The sequence below is a fragment of the Doryrhamphus excisus genome, chromosome 5, assembly GCF_030265055.1.
Source record: "Doryrhamphus excisus isolate RoL2022-K1 chromosome 5, RoL_Dexc_1.0, whole genome shotgun sequence".
NCBI classification, from domain to species: domain Eukaryota; kingdom Metazoa; phylum Chordata; class Actinopteri; order Syngnathiformes; family Syngnathidae; genus Doryrhamphus; species Doryrhamphus excisus.
Genome location: NC_080470.1, coordinates 13,221,434 through 13,246,244, shown reverse-complemented (window position 1 = coordinate 13,246,244; position 24,811 = coordinate 13,221,434). Strand labels below are relative to the sequence as shown.

Sequence of the window (24,811 nt, the reverse complement as noted above, 5' to 3'; positions counted from 1 at the left end):
CGCTTATTCATGGATTTTCAGACATATATTAATCATTAAATCATGTTCTTTTGTGGTTGAGTACAGCCTATTATTTGCCAAAATACATGCATATGTTAACAAATGTTAAGAAATTTTGCATTTTCAATCATAAAAATTTAAGTAGAGATATATTCAAAGTATGCATTGAAAGATGTTGCTGTAGTATCCTACACTAGCCACTAGGTGTCAGTAATGTTACTGTAATGTTTTGTAAGACACACAAGCACCAGACTTGAGCACTAGAACGACAAACTTTAATTGCAGGTTTGAACCATCTCACACCAGCTCACTGGGACAGTAATAAAAACATAAAAACATAGGTATGAATCTTATTTATGGGTTATTCACTCTTATTATGTCTACTATATTGGGTAATACATGTGTAAAGGTAAAAGTAGGGATGTCATTTCATGTCTAGAGGGCTCTAATAATGTTAAAGGCAACTTTATTCTTGATATATTTTCGCCAATTTAACGTGTGGCATTTGTTGTATGCTCGCAACACATAAACACCAAGGATCCTTGGTGTTTATGTGTTTTATTGTAACATCTTCATGTGTCAAAAGTATGTCAAGTTTTTAGTGCATGTGATCAGACACGTGTGTGTATGTGTGTGTTTTGTCTCTACTTTCCTTCTTTTCTACGTCGGCCTGGGGATTGTGCTTCATTTCTAAATTTATCCTCAAAGTGTGCCACCTCTCTTGTGAGCTGCTGCTGGGACTCTGCAGTGCAGGTTGTTGGGGGGGTGGGGGTGTTGGCTTGTAGGCGAAAGGATTGTGCAGATTGGTGAAAAGAGGTAGGGAAAGGGGGTGGTGTGATTAGAGTAAAGAGAGAGAGAGGATGGAGATGTAAATGTGGGACACAGCACGCACAGCTTCCATTTCTCCACTTTTTGTTTCGTCTTTTGCTTTTTATCTTTTCTGCCATCACACGCTGTCACCTCATGGACGGCCCCAGGCGCCCGGCTTTATTTGGGCAGGATTAGTTGGGCAAATATGTGTCTATGTATATTTGGTTACTGCATGGGAAGATGTCAGCCCTAAGTAGCTTCAGCGCTCCAATTCAAACATTTTCTTTTCCTGAATACATGAGTGAGTGTAGGCATACACTCACTGGCCAAAACATTAGGTACACCTGCATGAATGGAGCTAATAGAAGAACTGTATCAAAACTTTGATAGTTACAAGTGGCACCAAATTAAACAAATTCATTGATATCAACCACTTAATATGCCTTCATTGTGCCTTGTTTCACCCCACTCCTTTAGGGAGCAATAATCCTATAGGTTGCATACTATTTACATACAGATACAGTCAATACCGATAACTTCCTGCTTCCCAAAATCGATGCAGACACCAAAGCTTTTTATATGTGTTATTTTTTACATTTCGATTTAGCTGTTGTTTGTGCACTTGAGATTGGCTGACGGCCAGTCCAGGGTGTACCCCGCCTCTCGCATGTAGTCAGCTGGGATAGGCTCCAGCATACCCGCAACCCTGTTGAGGATAACCAGCATAGAAAATGGGGATGGATGGAGTTTTTGCACACCTACAGGTAACAACAACTCAAATAAGGCTGGAATTGACAAACTCTACCTGCAGATGTGTCCTAACCAAATATCATGACATCACTATTGTTCACAAAACATTTTGTTAACAGAAGTACAAAGGGGTTCACTAACCGACAAAAGCCGCTATCTTCAAGGTCGTTAAAGGTTGTCCGTTGTCTGTCCAAATCACAGATTCCTTCCAAAGTTTTTTGCAGTTTTGAAATACTGCTGCGTTACATACAAGCAGTGGTCCTGGGTGTTGTAGTGGCAAACATCGGCAAAAACCTAATTCTACGGCAGCTGAATCCTTTGCCATAGTGTGTTTTTACATTACTGTAACACAGACTGGACCATGAAGGTCCCTCTTGTCTCCATCTCTTGTGATGAAGCTCATCTCAGACGATCATGTGCTGTGGATGACATGATTTGTACTGTAGTGACTTTCATATGCTGATCAATAACATCAGTTGGTTTAATTGGCGTGCATACATGTGACATTTGCTCACCTTGTCCAGTATTCACAGTCTATGGTGTAATTTCACATGGAACAGGCGCCGTCGTTTGCAGGGAATGTGTGACCCCGGGTGTGTCGAGGTGTGTGTCCTGCACAATAGCTGCCATGTGTGGTTAAATCCTCCAACAATGGGCCCCCAAGAGCTGCCAGCTCTCAGGCCCAACAGGCCCGGAGTAAAGCCTGAGGGGGAGGAGGTAGTAGGGATGGAAGTAACCCAGGCAAGACTCGAGAGATCGGGCTTGGACTGCCTCCAAGTTGCAGTGTGGGGATGATGGAGGAGGTTGCAAGGACACCACACAGCCCTGCATGGAGGCGGAGGAGAGATAATGGAGGCAGAGGGGAACAGATGGGAATGGAGAGCAGGGGGAAAGAGAGAGGCTGACACGTAGTTATGCTAGCTAAACGCAGTATTCCTGTGTGGTTTGTTGAGCGACGGCAAACCAAAGCAACACCAGTCACCGTATGTTTGACTCTTTTCATGCCGCAGATCCCTGCAGAGTGACTTCAAATGTCCTTTGGGGTGGGAATGAGATTGAATTTGAGCTTTAATCACGCGACGTCTACGCGTTACACATGCATAAAGAGCCTGCTTCCCACTAGATTTTGTAGAAAAGGTGGCGATAACAAAGAGAGCACAGCCAAGGCTGAACTCCTATTGTCAGGCTGGTAGAGTTTGCTGGTATAGTTCAAGACACAAATGGCAATTCTGTCTGTTGATTGTTCCAATACAAAAACTCGTGTGTACATGTAAACTTGAACTGTACTTTGCAGTCAATATTGTTCTCCCCCAGGCCTGTAGGTTGCCGTAACGATTATCAAAATGATTGCTAATACTGTTATACTGTTCGAAGAGCAATTGAGAATAAATCAGTTGAGTAATTTCAGTTGTAAAATACAGCCAACATCAACTTCTTGTTGTTATTAAATATAATAAGATTAACTGTGTTGCAGTTAACGCTGTTCCATTCTTGGCCTAAAGATGACAGTAATGCTTATTAGGAATATCTTGATCATGTATCAACTGCCAACAGCTGAAAAATATATGTATGGGTTGCAGACAGCAATTGAAAAGTTACAGTAACATATGTAATATACCGATTATTAAGTAAAATTGAGAATATCTTAGTCATCTTCCTCCTTGTCATCAAATTTTTCCTCTTACTCTGCAATTTTGTTTGTTTCTTTGACTTTTTCCTGATTTCGGAGTCGCCACAGTGGATCTTTTGGCTTGAGCACTTTATATTTCGGATGCCCTTCCTGACGAATACCAATGATTCTTACGAGTGGAGATTCGAACCCAGGGCATTAGTCCAGAAATCCAACCGCTACACCACAGTGGCTCACATTAATTATTTTCATTTAACCATTACTATTATTTATTTTTGCATGAAGTTACCATGTGTTTTATTCATTTTCGTAAGTGAATGCCTTATAAATGTCTCTAAAATGCACTTTGGACATGTAATTATATGTATTGATCTTTCAAAAGATTGGATTCCAAAAGGGGATTAAAAAAAAAATCAACCAAAAGGGGATTTAAAAAAAAATCAAAATAAAACAATAATGGGATACTTAAAAATAAAAAATAACAATAATAATGACAAATAATAATGTAAATAATAAACAAAAAATAAATTATGTAATCAATAAAAATATTAAAATAATTACATAAATCTGTAACAAATACTGTTGGTATATGCAAATTAAAATGACTTATATAATAAATAAAAGTGTAAAAATAATAACAATAAATACAAATGAAAATTATTTTTATAAAATAAATACAAATTAAAAATGGGCTCCGACTTACTGACCATTTGAAAACAAAATGTTATGTTCCAAAAAAAAATTGGCCGTCTAGTGTTTATCTCTTTCATGTTTATTGTCCATCGTGACTGTGGTTAGTGCCATTTCCATGGTGTGTTGAGCTCATAGCCAGTTCTGCTATGGCTACTTCCTTGAAGTCATCTGAAGTGCCTGGAAACGTCTTTTGTGCGACTCATGAGCGCCACAATAATTGATAGCTCGAATGAAACATTGGCTCTCTAACTAACCTCTGAGACAGAATAAAAGTGTGAATGCCAAATGGCTATAAACTATTTCTATGAAGTATTCCATTTGCCCTAAATAGACTTGATTGCCTTGATTAGATCCCCCTCTTAATGCTGAGTGTATACACAGCTGCTTTGCTTTTCCTAATTTCCCAGCTGACACAGCCAACTTGGAATAAGAAAAAAAAAACATATTTAAAGATCACATGTACAGCTTCAGGCGCAACGCTTGAGTGGGTTGATGATTTATATTCTATTAGAAACGCCAATCTAAGATTAATCACCTTCCAGCATGGAGGATACTGATTGCAATTCCACACATTCATTAGAAAAATGTCATGTCTTAAGGTAAGGAACACATTCTTCTAATGGCTTTGTCCTGATGCAGTCTGATGATGAAAAACTGAGACGGGACAAAGTAGAAATATTGTTAAAATATGTAACAAAAATAATCAGAGAATGAGAAGAAGATATACACAAGAGGTTGTGTGATGTCAACATGAACCTCAAAACTCAAAACCTCAAATCAATAGCGCCCCTACCACCAGTTTATCAATCAGGACCAAATATGGTGGAGATGCCTGTCATGATAGGACGCACAAAAAACACTACCATGCTGGTTGGACATAAATGTACATAAATGTAAACTTTGGAATAACTGCTGCACGAGAACTAATTTTGATCATAATTGGTGTGTATAAAGAAGATGACATGCTGAAGCGATGCAGAGGTTACATGCTGAATTTGTTACAGTGCCTCCTAGGCACAACAGGATATGACAAAAAAAACACTGACATTTGTCCTTTGTGTACCATGGATAAATGGTTCCGAATTTCACCCAAGTAGGAATCAGTATTAGTAAATTGAATGTTTTTGTAGTTAGAAGATATAAAACATTTTTATGACATTCTAAATCTGTTGTTTTATTTTTTACCATTATTAGATACCTGCACACATAGAATAACACTTCTATTGTAACATATATAATAATAATTATAATAATAAATATTACACTTTATTCGTATAGCACTTTTCAAAATACTCAGACACTTTACAAAAGAATGTAGTTGAATAGAAGCAAGTAAACAGAGCAAAAGATACATTAAAATACAACATTCATTCGTTAATACACAGTTAAAACATGAGAAAAGCGGGGCGGGGCACAGCAGTCAGGTATGAAGAGTTTAGACATTAAAAACAGATTTAAAGAGGTGGGTTTTTAGTTGTTTTTTGAAACTGGGAAGGTCAGGGCAAGCACGGAGTGAATATATCACTTGTATTACCCAATAAAGTAGACGTAATTATAGAAAATAGGCCATCCTCTACATAAATATCATACAATATCATCCTAACTATATGTTAGTATTGACATCTCCTGTGGTGGATATTGTCTCATCAATGTAATGTTACTGACACAGAAAGCCCAGTGTAGAATACGTACTACTACGTACTACTGCCACTGTATGTGGTTAAGGAGAGACTCACAATGCACTTTAATCACTAATTTAACAAGCAGAAAACTTATGCAGTGAACATTCACACAGGAGATGCTGTTGGCCACTCTCTCTACACTGCTAACCTGCTGCTACCAGGTTAGCGCATCTACAGTCACCCACGTCACTTCCCAGGCCCTGCATCCTACTGTATTACACATCATATCATGTCTTATGAAGGCTTTATATTGGTATTTTTGTTCATTTTGCCATTTTTATGCTTAAATGCGTAATTTAGAGAAAGAAGACATATAAGTTGTTTAATCCTGCGTATTGTTTTAGTAATGATAGGCAGTATTCAACCATGAAACAGCGATCAGGTATTAATACATTTTGATGGCATGAGGGTGCAATGTTTGGGCCGCAATTTAACGAGGGAAGACTATACATGCTCGAGTGAACCCCGAGTTGCGTGGGGGAAAGGTGGGGGAGGGGGGGCAGTCAGCGCTGCTTGGAGCTTTAATAGAGATTTATTGTAATGAATAATGTAAGAAAAAATGAGATGCATGAGCACCAGTAATGCAAATCCCTTTTGCATGACTCCCATGTCATTCATCGTTAAAATTAACACTGTTTTATAGGTTTTATGGTAAACTTTTTTTTTTATGACATCAATGAATATTATTTGAAAATATCTGTACAGTTAATATCTGGAACCAATGTATTTCCGTAATTTCTTGTGGGATTTAGTTTTTTTTTTTTTTTGCCAAAATGCCAGTGCCCCAGAGCTTATAGTGCTGGAGCTTAAAGCTTCCACTCCATAAGGAAGCTTATATGTGTAGTATATACTACTAAAATCTCATGATGACTCAACCATGAAGTATATACAAAACTACATCAATACAGTCAGAGATGAAGATGGAATATGGGTGGACTATTATGGAACGTTAAGTATGTTGACTGGTGATTACATCGCAAGGTGATCTCCTGTTTAAATTTGCACGACAACAAGACTTTATCGGCTTTGCCGCATACATAGATGCAGCAGGACTGTGTGTGAGAGATCTTTGTTTATGTGGAGCAAACAATGTTAATTAGCTTCCAAGTCAAAGAGCACATCTCAGGAGAAGTGTGCATACACATAATTCATTATGTTTGTGCAGATGGTGGGGTGCATGTCACTAACGTGTTTTCAATAGACTAAAAGCTTAGTTGGCTGCATGTAAAGATGAGAACAAAAGAACATTTTTTATTTCCTGCAAGGAAATATCTGTAAAAAGACTGGATGTCTGCACAAGTGTCACAGATAACAAATGGTAAATGAGCTCAGACTGTGCTAGTCAACGGGGGAAATAACTATCTCGCGTTCTCGTGCATGCATTTTTCATGCCGCCCCCCCCCCCACACACACACACAACCCGCTCGTCATTCATCAATATGCATTTGTACAGTTGGCCTGATGCTCACAGCTGTTACAACATATCCATCTTGTCATTTCTTTCTCCTTTAGAGGGGCAGCAGGGCTAGGAAGGGTGCAGCATCCCTTGACTGTGTCTCTGTGTGTGTTTGTGGTTGCTACAGTTATGCATGGCTGCCCCCCCCCGGCCTGAGCATAAATCATCATTAGAGATGGCAGGCGTGTATGGGTGTGTTTGGGGTGTGTGTGGGTTGTCTTTTGTCACACGACTGCTGCAACTATCCTTGCTCAACAGGCGGCAGATTTCTCCCAACACACACACAAACACAAACACATACACTTGACTGCAGTGGCGACCCTGCTGCTTTTATATCCAATACAGAGTAGTGATCCACGCATATAGATCAAACTGTGACCATTGTCAAACCTTAATTAACTGTTGTTGTAAGCAAGCAGTCTTAGCATTCATAACTAATTTTACTAATTAAGTTATCTATCCATCCATCCATTTTCTATGCCTTTTATCCTCACTAGGGTTGTGGGTATGCTGGAGCCTATCCCAGTTGTCTTCGGGCGAGAGGCGGGGTACACCCTGGACTGGTGACCAGCCAATCACAGGACACATATAGACAAACAACCATTCACACTCACATTCATACCTATGGACAATTTGGAGTGGCCAATTAACATCTTTTTGGAATGTGGTAGGAAACCGGAGTACCCGGAGAAAACCCACGCACAGGGAGAACATGCAAAGATGCCAGAGTGGGGAATCAGACCTGGGTCTCCGAGTTAACCATTAACAAAAAAAATATCTAACATTTAAAATTTTAAAATAATGTATTGTAATGTATTAACTTTTCCAAACTCAAAAATAAAATCACAGTTCATCTCCAATATGTAGTGTTAGCTTTCGCTATAGTGGCCTGATGGATTGTAAGGGCAGCGCTGATGTGCTACGTGCTGTGAGCGAGAGTGTGGTGTGGCAAGGGGTCATTACGCCAGTAACGTAGTTCTTTGGCATAGCAATGTTAATAAAGATAATAACAATGTCGCTGTAGCTTGGTTAATGTGCAAGTGACATTATGTAAATGTGCATTCTTAGTTATTGCTTTTTATCTCTTTTTATATCTTCAAAAAGCACAGAAAAGAGAAAGACGTGTATTCATGTTTCACATAAGGATTGTGGATCTTCTTCTCTTTCGACTCTTCCCTTCAGGGGACGCCACAGCACATCAACCACCTCCATCCATCTGCATCTGTCTCTCTCACACATGTAATGTTATGTGAGGATTGTGGCTGATTGTGGATCAAAATTCCAAAAAAGTGCAGTTTTCCTTAAACTGTAAAAAGAAGCTAACTGAGTAGATTCCCATCCTTATACCTACTTTTTCAGGAAATGTGTATATTTGTTAATGTGTGCATGACTATGCAAAAAATATCTATATGTATATAGAGAAATAAATGTGTGTGTGTGCAGAGGAAAATCAATGGCATTAATTTGTGGAGGCAGTGGTGTGAGCTGAAGCAATCTGCTGCACACTAGGAGCCGCAATTTGCTCTGATTTAACATATACACACACACACACGCTTCATTTTACGCATACACACACACACACACACACACACAACACATGCCTCCTCTCCAATCCAACCTCCCAAATTGCACCTTCCTTTTACTCTTCTTGGCTATGCATCCACAGATATCAGTTTACAGTTTATGAGGCACGCTAAAATGTCACACATCAGCCACTTCTCTCGCTCTCCTACACATACACACACACACACACACACACACACTAGCTTGCTGTCTTTATCACAGTGCAGGTAATTAAAAGGCAGGCTGTTCATTGCTGGCTGGTGGAGGAAGGGGGGGGGGGGTGTTGCATACACCTTTGTCATCATGCATCCTGCATCTTATTTCATGCACAAGATGAGGCAAAATCCTCATTTGAGACTTGGACATTTGGTGTCTTTAGGACCCCGAATTTCATCTAGGCAGCTCCAAAAAAATAAATGAATAAAAAAATAATAATAACAGATGCTATGATCATGCATTTTTGCATTTTGTTATTTTCTAACATTGTAATTTAACTGTAAAAGGCCCCCTATGGTGTAAAAGTGACTTTTTAATGATGTTCTAACAGTAATATGTTTCCCTAGAGCAGAGGTGCCCAATTATTTTCTTTCAAGCCTCCACTCCTCCAAATGTTTTCGTGACCCCCACCCCCCCCCCCCTCCCATTTTGACATACTATTGAGAAACGGATATCTATTTATTGGTGTGTACTGAACGGACTGAACTTGAATCTGAAACCAGTGAAATGCAACAAAATGGAGAGCAGGGAGGCATGCAGGTGTTCAAGAGTTGAATTTGTTGCTGAGTACGAAAAATCATGCATGTTGGCAGGTCTGCACTGATATAGAAAGTTCACCACGCCGCCGCCTCAGATCGGCCCGCCCCACTATTTCAGAAGCACCGCCCTCCAGTCTGTTCATGAGCACTACACGCAAGAAAATTCATCTACTCCCTTGTTTGCTTCATTGCCTCCAATGAAACACTCAGTTTTGAGGTTGCCGCTTTTCATGGACATGATCACAGCGCATCTTAAAATCCAGATTGCACACTTTTATTGTTACTTTCTTTGGAACATTTCAGCCTTCATGAGAGTCTTTGTCGCAAGTTTCTCTGACTAATTACAAAAGCTTCAAGGATAAAAGGAGTATATATCATAATGGAATCAGTGATTATTCGTCCTGAATTATTCCCCACTAATTAGCATGCTCTTAAAAGTTATGGTATAATGAATACTTAATTGAATTGCCGTCTGCAGAGGTGAAAAGGGTTGAATACATTTGCGATTGTTTTCAATTATTCATTTTTCCTGACTATTATGTGGATTAGAACTTATTTTACCAAAAATATTTTTTTATATTTAATTTTATAAATACGATTAAACAAGAAAACTATCATAAACAACAAAAAAATGTAGGCAGTGCAGTCATTTTACGTGAATAAAGTAGAAATAAAGTCACAATTTTACTATAACAACTTAATTTTCATAATAGTTTTTGCAATATTAATAACAAAACAAAAATAAAGTTGCAATTTTAAAAAAAAATGTTTCGGAAAAAGTTGTCATATTAAGAGACTAAAGTCAAAATATTATGGGAATAAATTCACGGTGTAATGAAAAAAATTACAAGAAGACAGATTAAATATTTATAAAATTGAGAAATAACAAAATGGAACAACGAGCAGCGGAGAAAAAATAATGATAGACTTTGTCACTTATAACACAAAAAGATGCAGGCTTTTTTCTTCTTTTTCAAATTTTTAAATGTTCATAGTATCCTTTAATTTTTCCTCACTGGAACACCCCGGTCGCCAGCCAATCACAGGGCACATATAGACAAACAACCATTCACACTCACACTCACATTCACACTCAAATCTCTACAGCTTTACAAGCTGTACGCTGTCTACTCTAAAATATAACCAAGTTTACTTTCTATAGCATTGTCGCTTTTTGACTGTATTTTAGTTAGCTGTTTGGCTGATCTCTTAGATCAGTGATTCTCAACACGACCCACCAGCCCCCTTCAATGACAATCAACCCAAATAACAGACAAATTTTTATTACTAACTTCCTGCTCTGAGCATGTGAGCTATGCCCCAGGTAACACCCGCATGCAGGAGCTTTTGCTAAGGACTGGCAGTGTCATTTTGAGCCAGTTGTAAACAGTCCTTTTAATGAAAAGACATTGAAGTGCAGTTTAAATTTGAGGTATTATGAGGTAGACTGCAGCAGAATAGCATATTCGAGTTTGCAGCTATGCGTCAGATGGATGGCACTTTAGCTTTAAGTCCACAGTCCATATCATTCCCCTCCCGCTCAAGCTTGACCAAGTCGCCCATAAACATACATGCACCTTGTGGTGGCTTAGCAAGCAAATAGCACAGACACAAAGTGCATTCACGGACATTGGGTCATTATATTATTTTTTTGGCCCCGCGACCCACCAAAAACAGTCACGACCCACCAGTTGAGAATCCCTGTCCTAGATGTTGTGGATTTCATCTCCAAGTTGGAGCGATAAAAGACGAGCATTTTCTTCATCCAGGGTTCATCTCAGAGAGCAGTGTGTGGATGAATAGCAGAGCAGTTGCACTCAAGAAGAAACTTACGCAAGACAAATGGTCCAATTCTCCTTTAACATGCCCATTCATATTTGAATAGAAGGCAGGAACAAAGAAAGACGAGTTCGGAATCCAGGAAAGACACAGTAAGACTCACTGGCTCTGTTGGACTACATAAACCTGTGTGTGTGTGTGTGTGTGTTTGCATGAAAGGCAGTGGGAGATGAAGACAAAAGACTAAAGAGTATGTGAGTTCTACTGCTTTAATCCTGTCCATTGTAAATGTACCACCTCGGGATTTCTACCATCTGATTCATCTTAGTATAATGACATACAACTAGGGCATCTTTTCAACTCCACTGAAATATATTGGAGTATTATCCTCTTTCTCTTTGGACCATCTTCATGAGGACATACGGTCATGGGGGCAACAATAGGGGGGCAGGGCAACACAGACTTCCCTCTCCCTTGCTACGTTGTCCAGGCCAGTTGAGAGACATAGTCTGTCTCCCCAGGGAGGTGTCCTGTAGGCATCCCTCAACACATAACCGAGCCACCTCATCTCAATGCGGAGGACCCCGAGTTTCTCCTAGATGACAGTGCTTCTTACCTAATCTCAAAGAGAGAGCCCAGCCATTCCACGGAGAAAACTTATTCTGGCCGCTTGTACCATGATCTTGTCCTTTTGGTCACTACCCAAAGCTCATGACCATAGGTGAGGCTAGGAAAATCGACTGGTAAATAGAGAGCGTTGCCTTTTGGCTGACCACCTTCTTCATCACGATGGACTGATGCAGAGTTCACATCAATGCGTACCAATCTGCCTGTCGATCTCTCGTTCCATCTTTCCCGCACTCCCCGAGGTACTTAAACTCCTCTAAGTGGGATAAGATCTCATCCCCGACCTGCAGATGGCACTCCACCCTTTTCAGGGTGGAAACCATGGACTAAGACTTGGAGATGCTGATTCTTAGCCCAGTCGTTTGACACAGTCGTTGTTGTGAACCAATCCAGTGTGAGTTGAAGGTCCTGGCTTGATGAAGCCAGCAGGGCCACGTCATCTGCAAAAAGCAGAGACCCAATCCTGCAGCCACCAAAATGGAACCCCTCAACGTTCTGGCTGCCCCTACAAATTCTGTCCATAAAAGTAGTGACAGAATTTGAATTTACATTTTTGCCCAAATTTTTGCTTTTAAATGCCGTGGTCTTCAACATTTGATCAGCGGATGAACAGCTTATTTCACTTTAATGATTGCAGGAGAAGATGGGAACTACCATTAGAAAAGCAGAATTTGTCAGGCAGCATAGTGTAAAACTGCAGTAGTGTAACCTGTCGTATACTCACTCTGCTAGAAGAAGATGTGAGAGCTGGAATAAGAAGGATTTACTGTGGATGGAGGAAAAAGTACTGCTAGTCCTCTGTCTTTAAGCCCAGCAATAATTTAAGGCTTAGGTCCTTGTGAAGCCTTGGATCCACATTGACTGGTCATCTTAAATCACATCAGATCACTGGCCAGTGCTGTGTGTGTGTGTGTGTGTGTGTGTGTGCGTGTGTGTGCACATGTGATGGCCTATACACAAACAGAAGCCCTCTGGTCAAGTCTGAATTATTGACAATGGGGAATAATTGATTGGTTCACCTTCAGGCCTATCAGCCAACATCTTAGTGCTACACAGCCTGAATCAGTACATCAACTCATTCCTTTGTTGACTCTTATTGACCCTTATTTAGTATTATCTAGTTATTTAGTATTATACAGTAAAGACTGTCTAGTACCCATACAAGCTTTAACACAATATTATTACCACAACACATATGATGCAGTGACAATACACTGACACTGTAATTTCTGCACTTCCCCTTAAATTTAAAGATGAAAAAAGATGAGTTTGCAAAAACTTCCACTTCATTGTTTGCAAAAAGTTAAATAAAGGTAAAAGTGAGCCATTCATTTGTCATTGTAATTAATGTTGCATCATTTTCTGCATGATACACTATAATTTATGTCTATAAAATGTGTTTTGTGTTAATATTTTTGGGTTTCTGGAGCATATTAATGAGATTTCCATTATGTTCTACAGGAAAAGTTGCTCTGGTAGTCAGTTTTGCTTTTTGATTCAGGCCTTCTAAAACAGATTAATGATACTAGTCAAGGCACCACTGTTAACAAACGATCATGTGATGACAGAGCGCTGTGTTTTACTTTCCACTTTGTCATTCACGGCAAAGCATTGTTAAAGTGACAAAAGTGAAGTGTAATTGTTAAACGTAAGAGTTTTGACATTTTGGAAATAACTTCTGCTTCCAATTAACACCTTGTCTTCTTTGTTCGGATTATGTAAAATGGTCCTGCAACCATTACAGCGTTAACTTTAATCTTCATTTTCTCCATGTTCCGTTCTCCATCGAAACATATATCCTTCCTTCTTTTATCATTTTTTTGGTTTTCATCTCCCAGTCCCCCTCGCCCATGACGAAGTACACAGTCATGGCCAACTATAGAGCACAAGGATGTCAGTCCAATCAATAACATGATGATAACATGACACACACACACAGCTGTCTGTGATGGCATGCTGCTGCTGTGACAGGTCAGAGATGAGCTGGGGGTGAATGAAAGAATGGATGGATGGATAGATGAATGAATTGATGAAGGTCTGGAATGGAGGGTTGGGGGTGTCGTAGATGCTGCAGCTGGATCACTGTCACAGGCGGTGTGATACATGAGTGTGCTTTTGGCTGATAAGAATCCATGTATGGATCTTTACTATCTGTACAGGAGTCAACCTGGTGAGCAATAATGCTGTTCATTTGGAATAGAGGTTTGTAGCTGTATATTCCTTGTGCACCAGTCGTATTATATTATTTATATATTACATATTACATATTACATTGCAACAGTGAGGCCAATTCCTATTTGTTTGCTGTAGACTGAAAACATTTGGGCTTTCATTTCCAGGTATTCATCAGTCCATAAAACATACGTATGTCTCAAAATGTGTCAGGCTCCTCTCTGTACTTTTTAGCAAATTCCATTTTGAGTCTTCTTGCTCATGAGGTTTGCATCTGCTGTGTTGTGTGTTGTCAGCAGGGATTACACATAAGATGTCAGAGTAATATGATTGATTTTGAATAATAGTTGAAAAAGATGTCAAAGATGTCGTTCTTGTGCAACCAAGCAACAACCCTATTGATTTGATCTTAGCTCCAACCCAAGACATCAGAAGTAGCTAGGAACGGTCACACCAGCACGTCCTGGCTTTTTCATAAGGTAAGGGGTGTGGGTATGCGGTGGCTGCACTCCCGGTTTAAACTCCAAACTCTCTCCTGCCCTGCTCTGCTCACATGGCGTTTTCCATGCTCTCCCCCAAGAGGTGCATTTTCCAAACTGAAGCGCCATGCTCTGATTCAGCATTACATGGGCCACCAGTGTGCATGTTTGAAATATCACCCCTCACCCACCCAAACACCACCACTGGTGAGTGTCTGCTCCTGTGTCTATGTAAGCATCCCACACCTGCTTGTATTCATATCAGTGTTACACTACTGGGAGAAAGATGCACCATGGTGTCGAGGTGTGTTGTTGTGCAAATACACAAACCAGGATCGGACCAATGGGGGAGTCGGTGGTGTAATCCTTTCCTATGTACACTTCATTATCACACTCACACCGCACCGGGCGAGGCCTCGTCCTGCCTAATAATCCCTCTGGCTCAGCCCGACTTAGAAAGAGAGGGACAGAGAGCCACCTAGAGAGACCTCTGCTTTCCCCAACAATCTTTGCAAACACGTCAGAGTAGTAGCATTCTTGTTTTGGCAAAAGTTTGGAAAACTGTTGAACTAAGCTGAAAACATGCGACTGATTAAGATCCACTTTATTCTTGTCTCATATTATTTAAAATCAAGAAGATTTGTGGAAGATTGGTTGACAAATATAACTGTTGGAACGCTCAGCATTACCATGTACCGATTTGACCTTCAATGTTGGCCATCTTGGGTTTGGTGTTCCCAAATGTTTTTCCGCTGAAAGTCACATACTGAAAATGAAAGAAAAGAGCCACTTTGGTATTTTGTAAAGCAAGACATGTATAGTATATGCTAATAGGTTATATTTCAAGAAATCAATCTTACCTTTGTGATGTAGGTGAAAAAGCAGAAAGTATATTATAACTTTCCATAACTTTTTGTCAAAAAATGACAATTCCACCCCCTTTATTATTTGATGCTTATTTTTGGGCCTCTGACAATCCAGGGACCTGACCTGATATGTTCTGACTTTAAGCAGCACCCCTGACCAAACGCACACATGATAAATATATTTTAAAATGTATAATCAATCCATGTAATCAGTATCGGTGTTGGCCAAATTTGGTCCTGGATGAGCAACCTCACAATTGACAGAATAAAACCCAAAAATCGGAGCATCCCTACTTCAAACCATTAATGCGGCCTCTAATGCTGCATGGTTTTGGGCCATATTCCATATATTTCTTTCTTTTTACCATCTGCTCCCACTATTTGATATAAGGAGGAAGTTTACTTCTTGACATTACTGTATTATCCAGTAATAATCAAGTTTTTGTGTCGGACCCGGACAATATGGGAAGGACAGCTGGCATTGGCTCTGGCCATCCGCATTGTAGCAGAAAATGGATGGATGAATTAAAATGCTTATTATGACTTATTAGTCGACTGACTGGTCGCCAGCCAATCACAGGGCACATATAGACAAACAACCATTCACACTCACATTCATACCTATGGACAATTTGGAGTTTTGGAATGTGTGAGGAAACCGGAGTAAACCGGAGTACCCGGAGTACCCGGAGAAAACCCACACACGGGGAGAACATGCAAACTCCACACAGAGATGCCCAAGCCGAGAATCAAACCCTGGTCTTCCCGACCTCCTGACTGTGTGGCTGACATGTTAACCACTCTTCCACCGTGAAAAAGCATATAAAACAAATCTATTGTGTTAAGAAATGCTAGCTGAGCGCCAGATGCAGTCATCAAAAGAGCTGCATCTGGCTCCCAAGCCATAGGTTCCGTCCTAACTGTGTGACACTATGGAGAGAGTGAATGGGGGGTGAACAATTATCCACTAATAGCCATCAGGTCTTACAGTGGAGTTCAGTAGGCTATGTTACTCCATGAGTGTGTCTGTGCACGTTAATTGGCTATTGATTAGCGGGCACTCAGTCGTGATGCACAATGAGTGCAGGAGAGTGGCGTGCATGCTATTTTGTATTTTCAGGTGACGATGACGAGTTCCTTCTCCTTGCTCAATAAGCAAGCGACCATATTTATTAAAAGCTGCTCAATGGAAATCAATGATCTTTTCTCCCCCGTTGCTTCCATTAGCGCTCCCCAGACATATGTACGCAGGCGACTCAACACCACACATCCCTCTTCAAATGCATGGCATAGATTTCACACAGAAAAGTTGGGTGCTTGGGCATCTCTGTGTGGACTTTGTATGCTCCCCCCCATGTGTGGGTGGGTTTCCTCCCACATTCCAAAAACATGCTAGGTTAATTGGTGACACCAAATTGTCCATAGGTATGAATGTGAGTGTGAATGGTTGTTTGTTTATATGTGCCCTGTGATTGGCTGGCGACCACTCCAGATTGTACCCTGTCTCTCCCCCGAAGACACCTGGGATAGGCTCCTGCACGCGACCCTCATGAGGCGTATAGAAAATGAATGAATGAATGTACTTAGAGCATAGAAAACTTGTTTATGACTTTCTAAATACAGTTGTTGCCATTATTAGAGCCCTGCAGACATTAAACAGTCTTGTTATTCTTTGTTTACACAGCATTGCAGCAAGTCTTAATGTGTAGGCTACGGGACCACTGCAGGGGCTGGGCTCACACCGAATCTGTTGCGGCTCCAGTCCTGATCCAGTCCAGCGGACTTCCTGTGTGTCCTGGCGAAATTGAATTCAATAGAATTTCTCACCTTCTTATGAAGGCGGGGTATTGATCAGTAAAACGAATCAAGAAAAACCAATCAGCCTTCCAAAACGAAGTTTGACTGTACTACAAAAGATGGCCCCAGACGCTGATGTCAAAGTTGGATCTGTAGGAGCGTGCTTCTTTTCAGTACTCTATCTTTACCACTTCTAGGCAAATCTAAGACTTCAGGAGTGACTCTTTTGTCACAGACAGAAGTCGATCAGATGTGTAGGTACCTTTTCGTTTTCCAACTTAATGGATTATCATATTACATCAGACAGCCCCTGTTTGACTTTGAGTGATACCTAAACCAATGTTACCAATGGTCAACAACTCTAAAGATTTAGGTGTTGATAATCCACAACAAAAGAAACTTGATGTCTAAGGTTGCATAGGAGCAGGGCTCTTTTCTACACTCTACCTGCAGCACTTCGACACACATCTATTTTATTCCTTTCAGGAATTGTTGGATTATGTCACAGACGGAACTTGATTGATTTTTGAATAATACCCGCAACGATATAGCCAAGGTCAACGTCACATCTGTAGCCTCATTTTTCTTTCTTTCTTTTCATTTTTCTAGACCAATCTTATTGTGAAGGTGCCAGGAATGATTATAGTTTTGTCACAAACGGACAGGTCTCAATTGATTTTCAAGTGATACCCAAAACAATATGGTGAAGGTCAAGATAAGATGTGTGTTTTCTCTCCAGCACTCTAGCCATAGTACTTCTACACTGACCTTGACCTGACCATTTACTGTATGTCACAGATAGAGTCTGATTTATTTTTTAATTACACCCAACACCAGTACGGCCAATTAGGTCAAAGATCCGTCAGATTATTATATTCATCACTCTACCAGTAGCATCTATTCTTTTTAACTTCCACTTGTCCCTCGCCACTTGGCATTTTGCGATTCCCTTAGTTTTTTTTTTAATTATATTAATTAATAAACCATTGCTGTTTTGAGGTTGACTACAGCTTATTAATAGTCCATCATGATAAGGAATTTCCATGTAGTAGAATTCCTTCTTCATAAATGGAATATTTAGAGCAATATTTAGAGTTGGAGCAAACCTGTTCAACACCTTTTAAACATGCTTTTTAACAAATATGCTTTTTAACATCATTAGAGCTCTCTAGACATGAAAAAGCAACCCTGTCGTCACCTTTATACTTCTAGTAGACATAATAATACAAAATAAAATATATTATAGTACTACTATATTGGGTAAGACAAGTGTAAATTCAGGCTGTGTAGTTGGTTTTGTTATGCTTTATGTTGCTTCCACTTTTGAATAAAATTTGGCATACTGATGGGCTATTACATCACCGGGCTTTGTCATTGGGCTTTCCCTCCTAATTTCTACTCCATTATCTTGCATTGCTTCTCACGAAACGCCACTCTTTTGCTGTGTGTATGCTAGTGGCCCCACCTCGCCCCCAGAGACAAAGTGACTGTATGACTGTGACTACGACAAGAGGGCTCACTCTGTTCACCGTTGTTGTGCTGAACCAACGTGAACTCTCTTCCTGCATTTCTCGAGGCGAGAGATGAGATAAACAGACACGCATGCACATGACAATATATGTACATATATATATATATATATATATATATATATATATATATAGTGGCAGAATGATCCTGTCCATTTCCAATGGACTACGGTAATATGGCTGCAGCTCATGCTAATATCTCTACACTACATCCTTCTATTGAGCCCCCTGTGGAAGTAAACAGATGAGGCAAAGAGGCACTTCATAACAATGTTAAGCTCCAGAAAGGTTTACTTTAAAGCAACCAGGAGGAGTATATTAAAATATATGAATTTATTGGTTCAGTCTTTGTATGTTGACTCAGTGACTTGCAGCTTGCATCTATCTTCTGGGAAGATCCTATAACTTTAGTTCAATTTTATTGTGATTAAACAGACATTTTTCACACTTATTAGTCAGAATGAAGGCTCCGTGTGAAGAGAAGGCAGCGAGTCTGCTTCGCGAACATCCGCGTGTACAGGAACAAATAAAGTTACGGCCGCCAGCTCCATCCGTCTCCATATATCTCCGGCTTTAGCGCTAACCTGGTTATGTTTGCTGCAAAGCACAGCCGTGCGCCATCCCAGTGACACATAGGCGCCGGGTGACTCTTAAGAAAAAAGTAAAACACCACTTTGAATCTATTTTCTATCCCGGGTGAACAGTAGAGCTGTTAGGGATGGAAAATAAATAGTGTACTGCAGAAATATACTCCATGCCTCATGATTAACAATAGTACATATTTCTGTCTAGAGTTTTTCTGGTATTGCATTTGTCTGTGTAGAATTATTGAGTCTGTCTTTTTGGCAGGAAGAGAGATGGCGTTTATAGCGGAATAAAAGGAGTCAATGCAGCCTATTAACTTGACACAGAGGCAGTAGTGGTGGCTGCGTTTTCTTATTCTCTTAAAATCTGTTTAAATCCCTGCCGCTCTTAGTCAATATGCATCCGATTGAAAAGTTAAAAAGATGGAAGCTTTATGCAGACACATTGAAAATAGGCAGTCGCTTTAGCATTCAGCTGCTCGCTCTCATGATGCTGCTTCATTGTTGACACCCTCCTGCGAATTAATTCAATTTACAAGACGACGGTTAGCCTCCCACCAAAGCCGGTTAGCATCGATGTTAGCATTCAGCCCGAGAACAAACAGTCGTGATTAGCGGAGGGAGCGCGCCCCGCAATCGCTAACCCCATTTACACATACAAGGGCGGCACTAACCTTATTCATGCACACGCATTCCAAAAAGAGCCTTTTATTTATTTAACACGCGTGCATAGTTAGTTAATTGTACACTCAGGGGCTTTTTCAATGAGAGCTCTGTGGAAAGAAAGGTGGCTTTTTTTTGTATTGCTTTACGCTTGCGCTCACATTGTGACTTGTGCACCTGCTTGCTTTGATTGACAAGGCAGCTGACAAAATACATGTTAATACAGACAAGTAGCATAGTTGTCATTCAATGTCACTTCCTGACTTTTCTCTACATTCACTTCCTCACGCAAGCTTTTTCAAGTCACTGCATGCTGTATGCGGTGTTGTGCATAGTTCATAGTTCAGTTCACACTGTATAGATATGAATAGTTCATATGTTCATAATTTACCATTTCAATTTTCAATTAGTTCAAAGTTCAGTTTATATGATTTTTTTTAGGTAAAAAGTGATATTGAAAGGACCTTTTAATGTAAACTCTAGGGCTGTCAAATGGTTAACAATTTTGAAAATCAGATTAAAACTAAATAATCAGGATTAATCACCACTTGCAACTGTGTGCAATATGCCTATTTTTACTGTATTTTGTAAAAAAAATTGATTGGACAGGATTGTATATATTTGTACATTTTAACAGTTCCATTTGACCTGATAATTCAAATCAAAATAAAAGATAACACACGTCTGAAAATGTATTAAGATGAATTTAATAGCAACAACAACAACTGAATTGAATTGAATTGAATCAACTGAAACAATGAACTGTTATTTTGAGCAATGAGGAGTTGGGTTCAAAGAAACTACATTATGTCCGTTGAATTCACGTTTTGAGTGTATTTTCTGGGATTTTTGAGCATACTTTCAACAGCAACTTGTGCTTCTGCATTAAAAGTTACAAATTGATGAAATCAGTTAGTTGCACATAGTGTGGGTATAGCTTCATGGTGTATGGCAAATACTTTGCTGACACAATATAATATAAGACACAAGTTTTCTCTAGAAAGGAGTCATCTTATATTCTCAGAGATTTATACATGAAACCAGCCAAGGTGGTGTGTGTATATATATGTATACATATATATTGTGTATTTGTATCGGACCATTCGATACAGGTGTCACAGTTCACAGTTCAACAATATGCAGCACAGCGGCACACTTCTGGTTGCCAACTTGGTGTGGCTGAGTGATCATTTTGTGTACCGTTGTAAAGCTTTTAGAATTTGTTATTAGTATCAACATTTTCGCTTCTTCTCATTACTGTTTTTTCTGTATTTTTCCCCTTTTTAAGTTGTTTTTTCATTTTTTTTGTACAATGTGCCGTGGGCCAATAAAAGAAGTTGATTATCATATAAATGGCCCCATGGCCACACTTTGGACACCCCTGTTTTAATGTCCACTTTTAAAATTCAGGCCACGAGTCAGTAAAAAACGAGTTAAAGATTGCAAATGGCCCCCTGGCCTGACATTGCACACCCATGTCTGAAGTACTGTTGTTTCTTCCACCACAGTACAAATCAGGCCCTTTAGTTTAGCAGCTAGCTCCATCAACGAAATTGCTCCTTGCCTAAATGTTAATTAACCACAGCCCAACATTAACGGCTGATTTATCGGGTGCAAACCAAACGCCAATTTTCCAAATCCACTGTGTATTGTGGCCTAGGCGGGGTGGCGCTCGGCTCCCTGCACTCCATAGATGCACCCATCGCTTACATTCTGGTTGGGATTTGATTTCCAGGCCCCCGTGATTGGATTACAAGGCTGACATCCATGTTCAATCAGTAGGAGTTGTATCTACTTGTTCAATAGCACGTACACACACATGCACTTACTCAAGCATACACAACAGTACAGTAACTGGCCACAGCATTAGGAACACACAGCACAATCTAATGAGCTCCAATACACGGCCTGGATTTGTTATCCTGTCGTCTTAAACATTGCATTGTTTACATTCCGGTGCTTATGTAGACGTTTCTACTCGTGTAAGAACATGAAACGCTGAACCACAGAGTCTGCACATGTACAAGGCGGAAGGAAGTCATTTGTAGTCGTGAGGCTGGAAGGTCTCACGGGGCTTCCACGCCATGAATAATTCCAACTCTTGCACCGGCGGGCTCAGTCGGTCACTTCAAATATATAAACACAAAGAGGCACCAAGTGGATGGATGCACGTCAGCTGGAGTTTATGTGAAGAATCCAGAAAAAACCTTCAATATCTTTGTGCCTTTTCCAGCTGCTAGTTCATTTCAATTCACATTTACTTGGCAGCGTTGTTACCATTGACCTCCTGCCACCAGCCAGGTCAGCACTGACTCAGTCCTTTGCTGCTTGTTGCTTGGAAACAGAGCAACAAGCACATCTAAGCAGTTACAGCCTGAATTCACCTCCTTCTGCACCATTGCTGCAAACAAAAAAAGGATTATTTAAGTCACTGTAGTTTCTATGGACATCATAATGAGGCTCAACAAGTGATGACATAGTTACGACGGAAACGTGTGAATTTATTTTACATCATGCATGTTCTCTGTTTTTCAACATTACGTTTTTGACCTTTAGACGAACTAACCATTGGTTTTATAAAGTTAACAGTGAGCAGAAATTGGGTTGTAGCTATTGTAGTTATCCAGTACCCTTGTGAGGGTGTAGAGCTGGTCCAGTGTTCCGCGACCAGGACCAAAATCAAATTGGACCTCCTGTTGCCAAGTTTTGACTAATGGTCTTACCCTTCTCTCCAGCACCCTGGAATAGACTTTCCCAGGGATGCTGAGTAATGTCATCCCCCCTATAGTTGGAACACATTCTCCGGTCACCCTTCATGAAAAAGGGTTCACCTCCCTGGTGTGCCGATCCAGAGATACTGTTCCTGGCTTCCACGCAATCTTGAAGAGACGTGTCAGCAACCAAAAAACAAAAAACAAATACAAAAAGTACAGAAAAATGAATTACAACAAAATGAGCATTATTGTTATCATCACTTATCATTACTATCACCATGATTTTTAAAATATTGTAAGTACAAGTGTGGGCAGCATGGCGGAAAAGTGGTTGGTGGGCAGGCCACACAGCTAGAAGACCCAAGTTCGATTCCACCCTCAGGCATCTCTGTGTGGAGTTTGCATGTTCTCCCCGTGCATGCGTGGGTTTTCTCCGGGTACTCCGGTTTCCTCCCACATTCCAAAAACATGCTAGGTTAATTGGTGACTCCAAATTGTCCATAGGTATGAATATGAGTGTGAATGGTTGTTTGTCTATATGTGCCTTGTGACTGGCTGGCGACCAGTCTGGGGTGTACCCCGCCTCTCGCCCAAAGACAGCTGGGATAGGCTCCAGCGCTCCTGCGACCCTCGTGATGATAAGCAGTAGAAAATGAATGAATGAATGAATGAATTTTCCAATTTTCCATTTTATTTTTGCATGGCATTTTTACATACCTCCATGTTTTATGTTTTGGAATACATTCAAAGGCAACAAAAATGTATTCTTCACATGACCTACAATGGAAGGATTACCTAATTCTGAACAATACTTTCCAGCTCTGACAACAAGAGATGGTGCGTGTGCGTGCGTGTGTGTGTGTGTCTGCAGGACATTCATCCATGTCATATGCAGACTTGTGCACATACGTGTGCTTGTGTGCTATACCCACCGCAGTAGGGAACGTGTTAGCACCTTATATAATCTATATTCATCCACTCTAAGTTCTTAATGAGCTGGTGGGAACAGGTGGCACAGGGCAGCATAAGATCCCAGGGACCTAAAATATACACCCACACAAATGTACACTCCTGACAAGAGGTATCCTGTAGGGTAAGATGATTTTGTGAGAAAGCATGCAGGAGTACAACTTATTGAGTCCTGTGTGGAGTGACCGACTGTGAGTGTGTGATAAGAGGTGCAGCGTCACACTGCGCTTCTGTTCAGACTTCCCTTTTTTTGTCTCCACGGAAACGCATCGGTCCTGGAGTCTGATGATAACTTAAGTCCATCAGTCACTTTGTCTATTCAGGATGTAACTTTTATTGTGCACAAAAGATTTGGTCCGGCTCTGATCCTGTAGATCTGGAGTTGTTACTTTTGTTGAATGTTTTATGTGCGTGATCAAACTTTGTTGCAACTCTCTGACCACACGCTATGATTTAGCTTCACCCTTTTGCTGAGTATATGTGGTTAAAATTATCTAGCAACTGGACAAACTCTCTGGGACACATTCATTTTTGAAGGGAACCCATGGAAATAGCCAAAATCACCTTAAAACATCAGCTTCCTGTGGGTTTTACAGCATCGATTCTTGAGGCTCTTTTGTGCATCTACTCATGATAGACATACCTACCAAGTTTCATGTTGAAGAGTTAAACCAGCTTCGGGGGCTGAATTTTAAAAGCAGTGGATAGTGGTAAACTTACATTAGGTCAACAACAAAGAATGTAGGCTTTTGTAGCTACTTCTGGTGCTGAAATGAGACATTTCCAGGGTTGTTGATAGTAAAGACCCCTAAAGTAGGTGACTGGAGGTCACCATGGCAACAATGAACATGCTGTTCATCATTTTTTCCCCATTTTTTTGTTAACTTATCATCCATTATTTTTTCTGGTTTGCATTACTATGAACACATTGACGTCATAACAAAGAGGCTAAGCATAAACATGTAAATAACATATGCATGTGGGCTGTGCTTGGAAAATGAGCAATCAAGTGTTGACAAGCGGTGCTATGCGTCACATCCATGAGAGAGAAAAGGTTTTTGATTGTGATTTGGGCCCACACAGACGTTGAAGCACCTTGAAGAGTGAGGTGGGATTGACTGGCTCCATTGTGGGTACATTTGCATGTGTTGTCACGGTGATCTCACGCAACTTAACCTGTATCCTCTCTGCGGTGGCGCTGATGAGATGGAACACTCCTTAACGACACCTGTTTGAGGAACGACTCTCTCCGGAGAATTGGTTCTCTTTTCCTTCTGTTCTCTTCCCACTCGG

The 24,811-nt window shown here is 40.4% G+C and overlaps 1 protein-coding gene across 1 annotated transcript in view; it reads left to right on the top strand.

Moving 5' to 3' along the window:
- Positions 1-24,811, top strand: part of dab1a (DAB adaptor protein 1a) — a 206,394-nt gene that overhangs the window by 38,361 nt on the left and 143,222 nt on the right. The window lies entirely within an intron of this gene.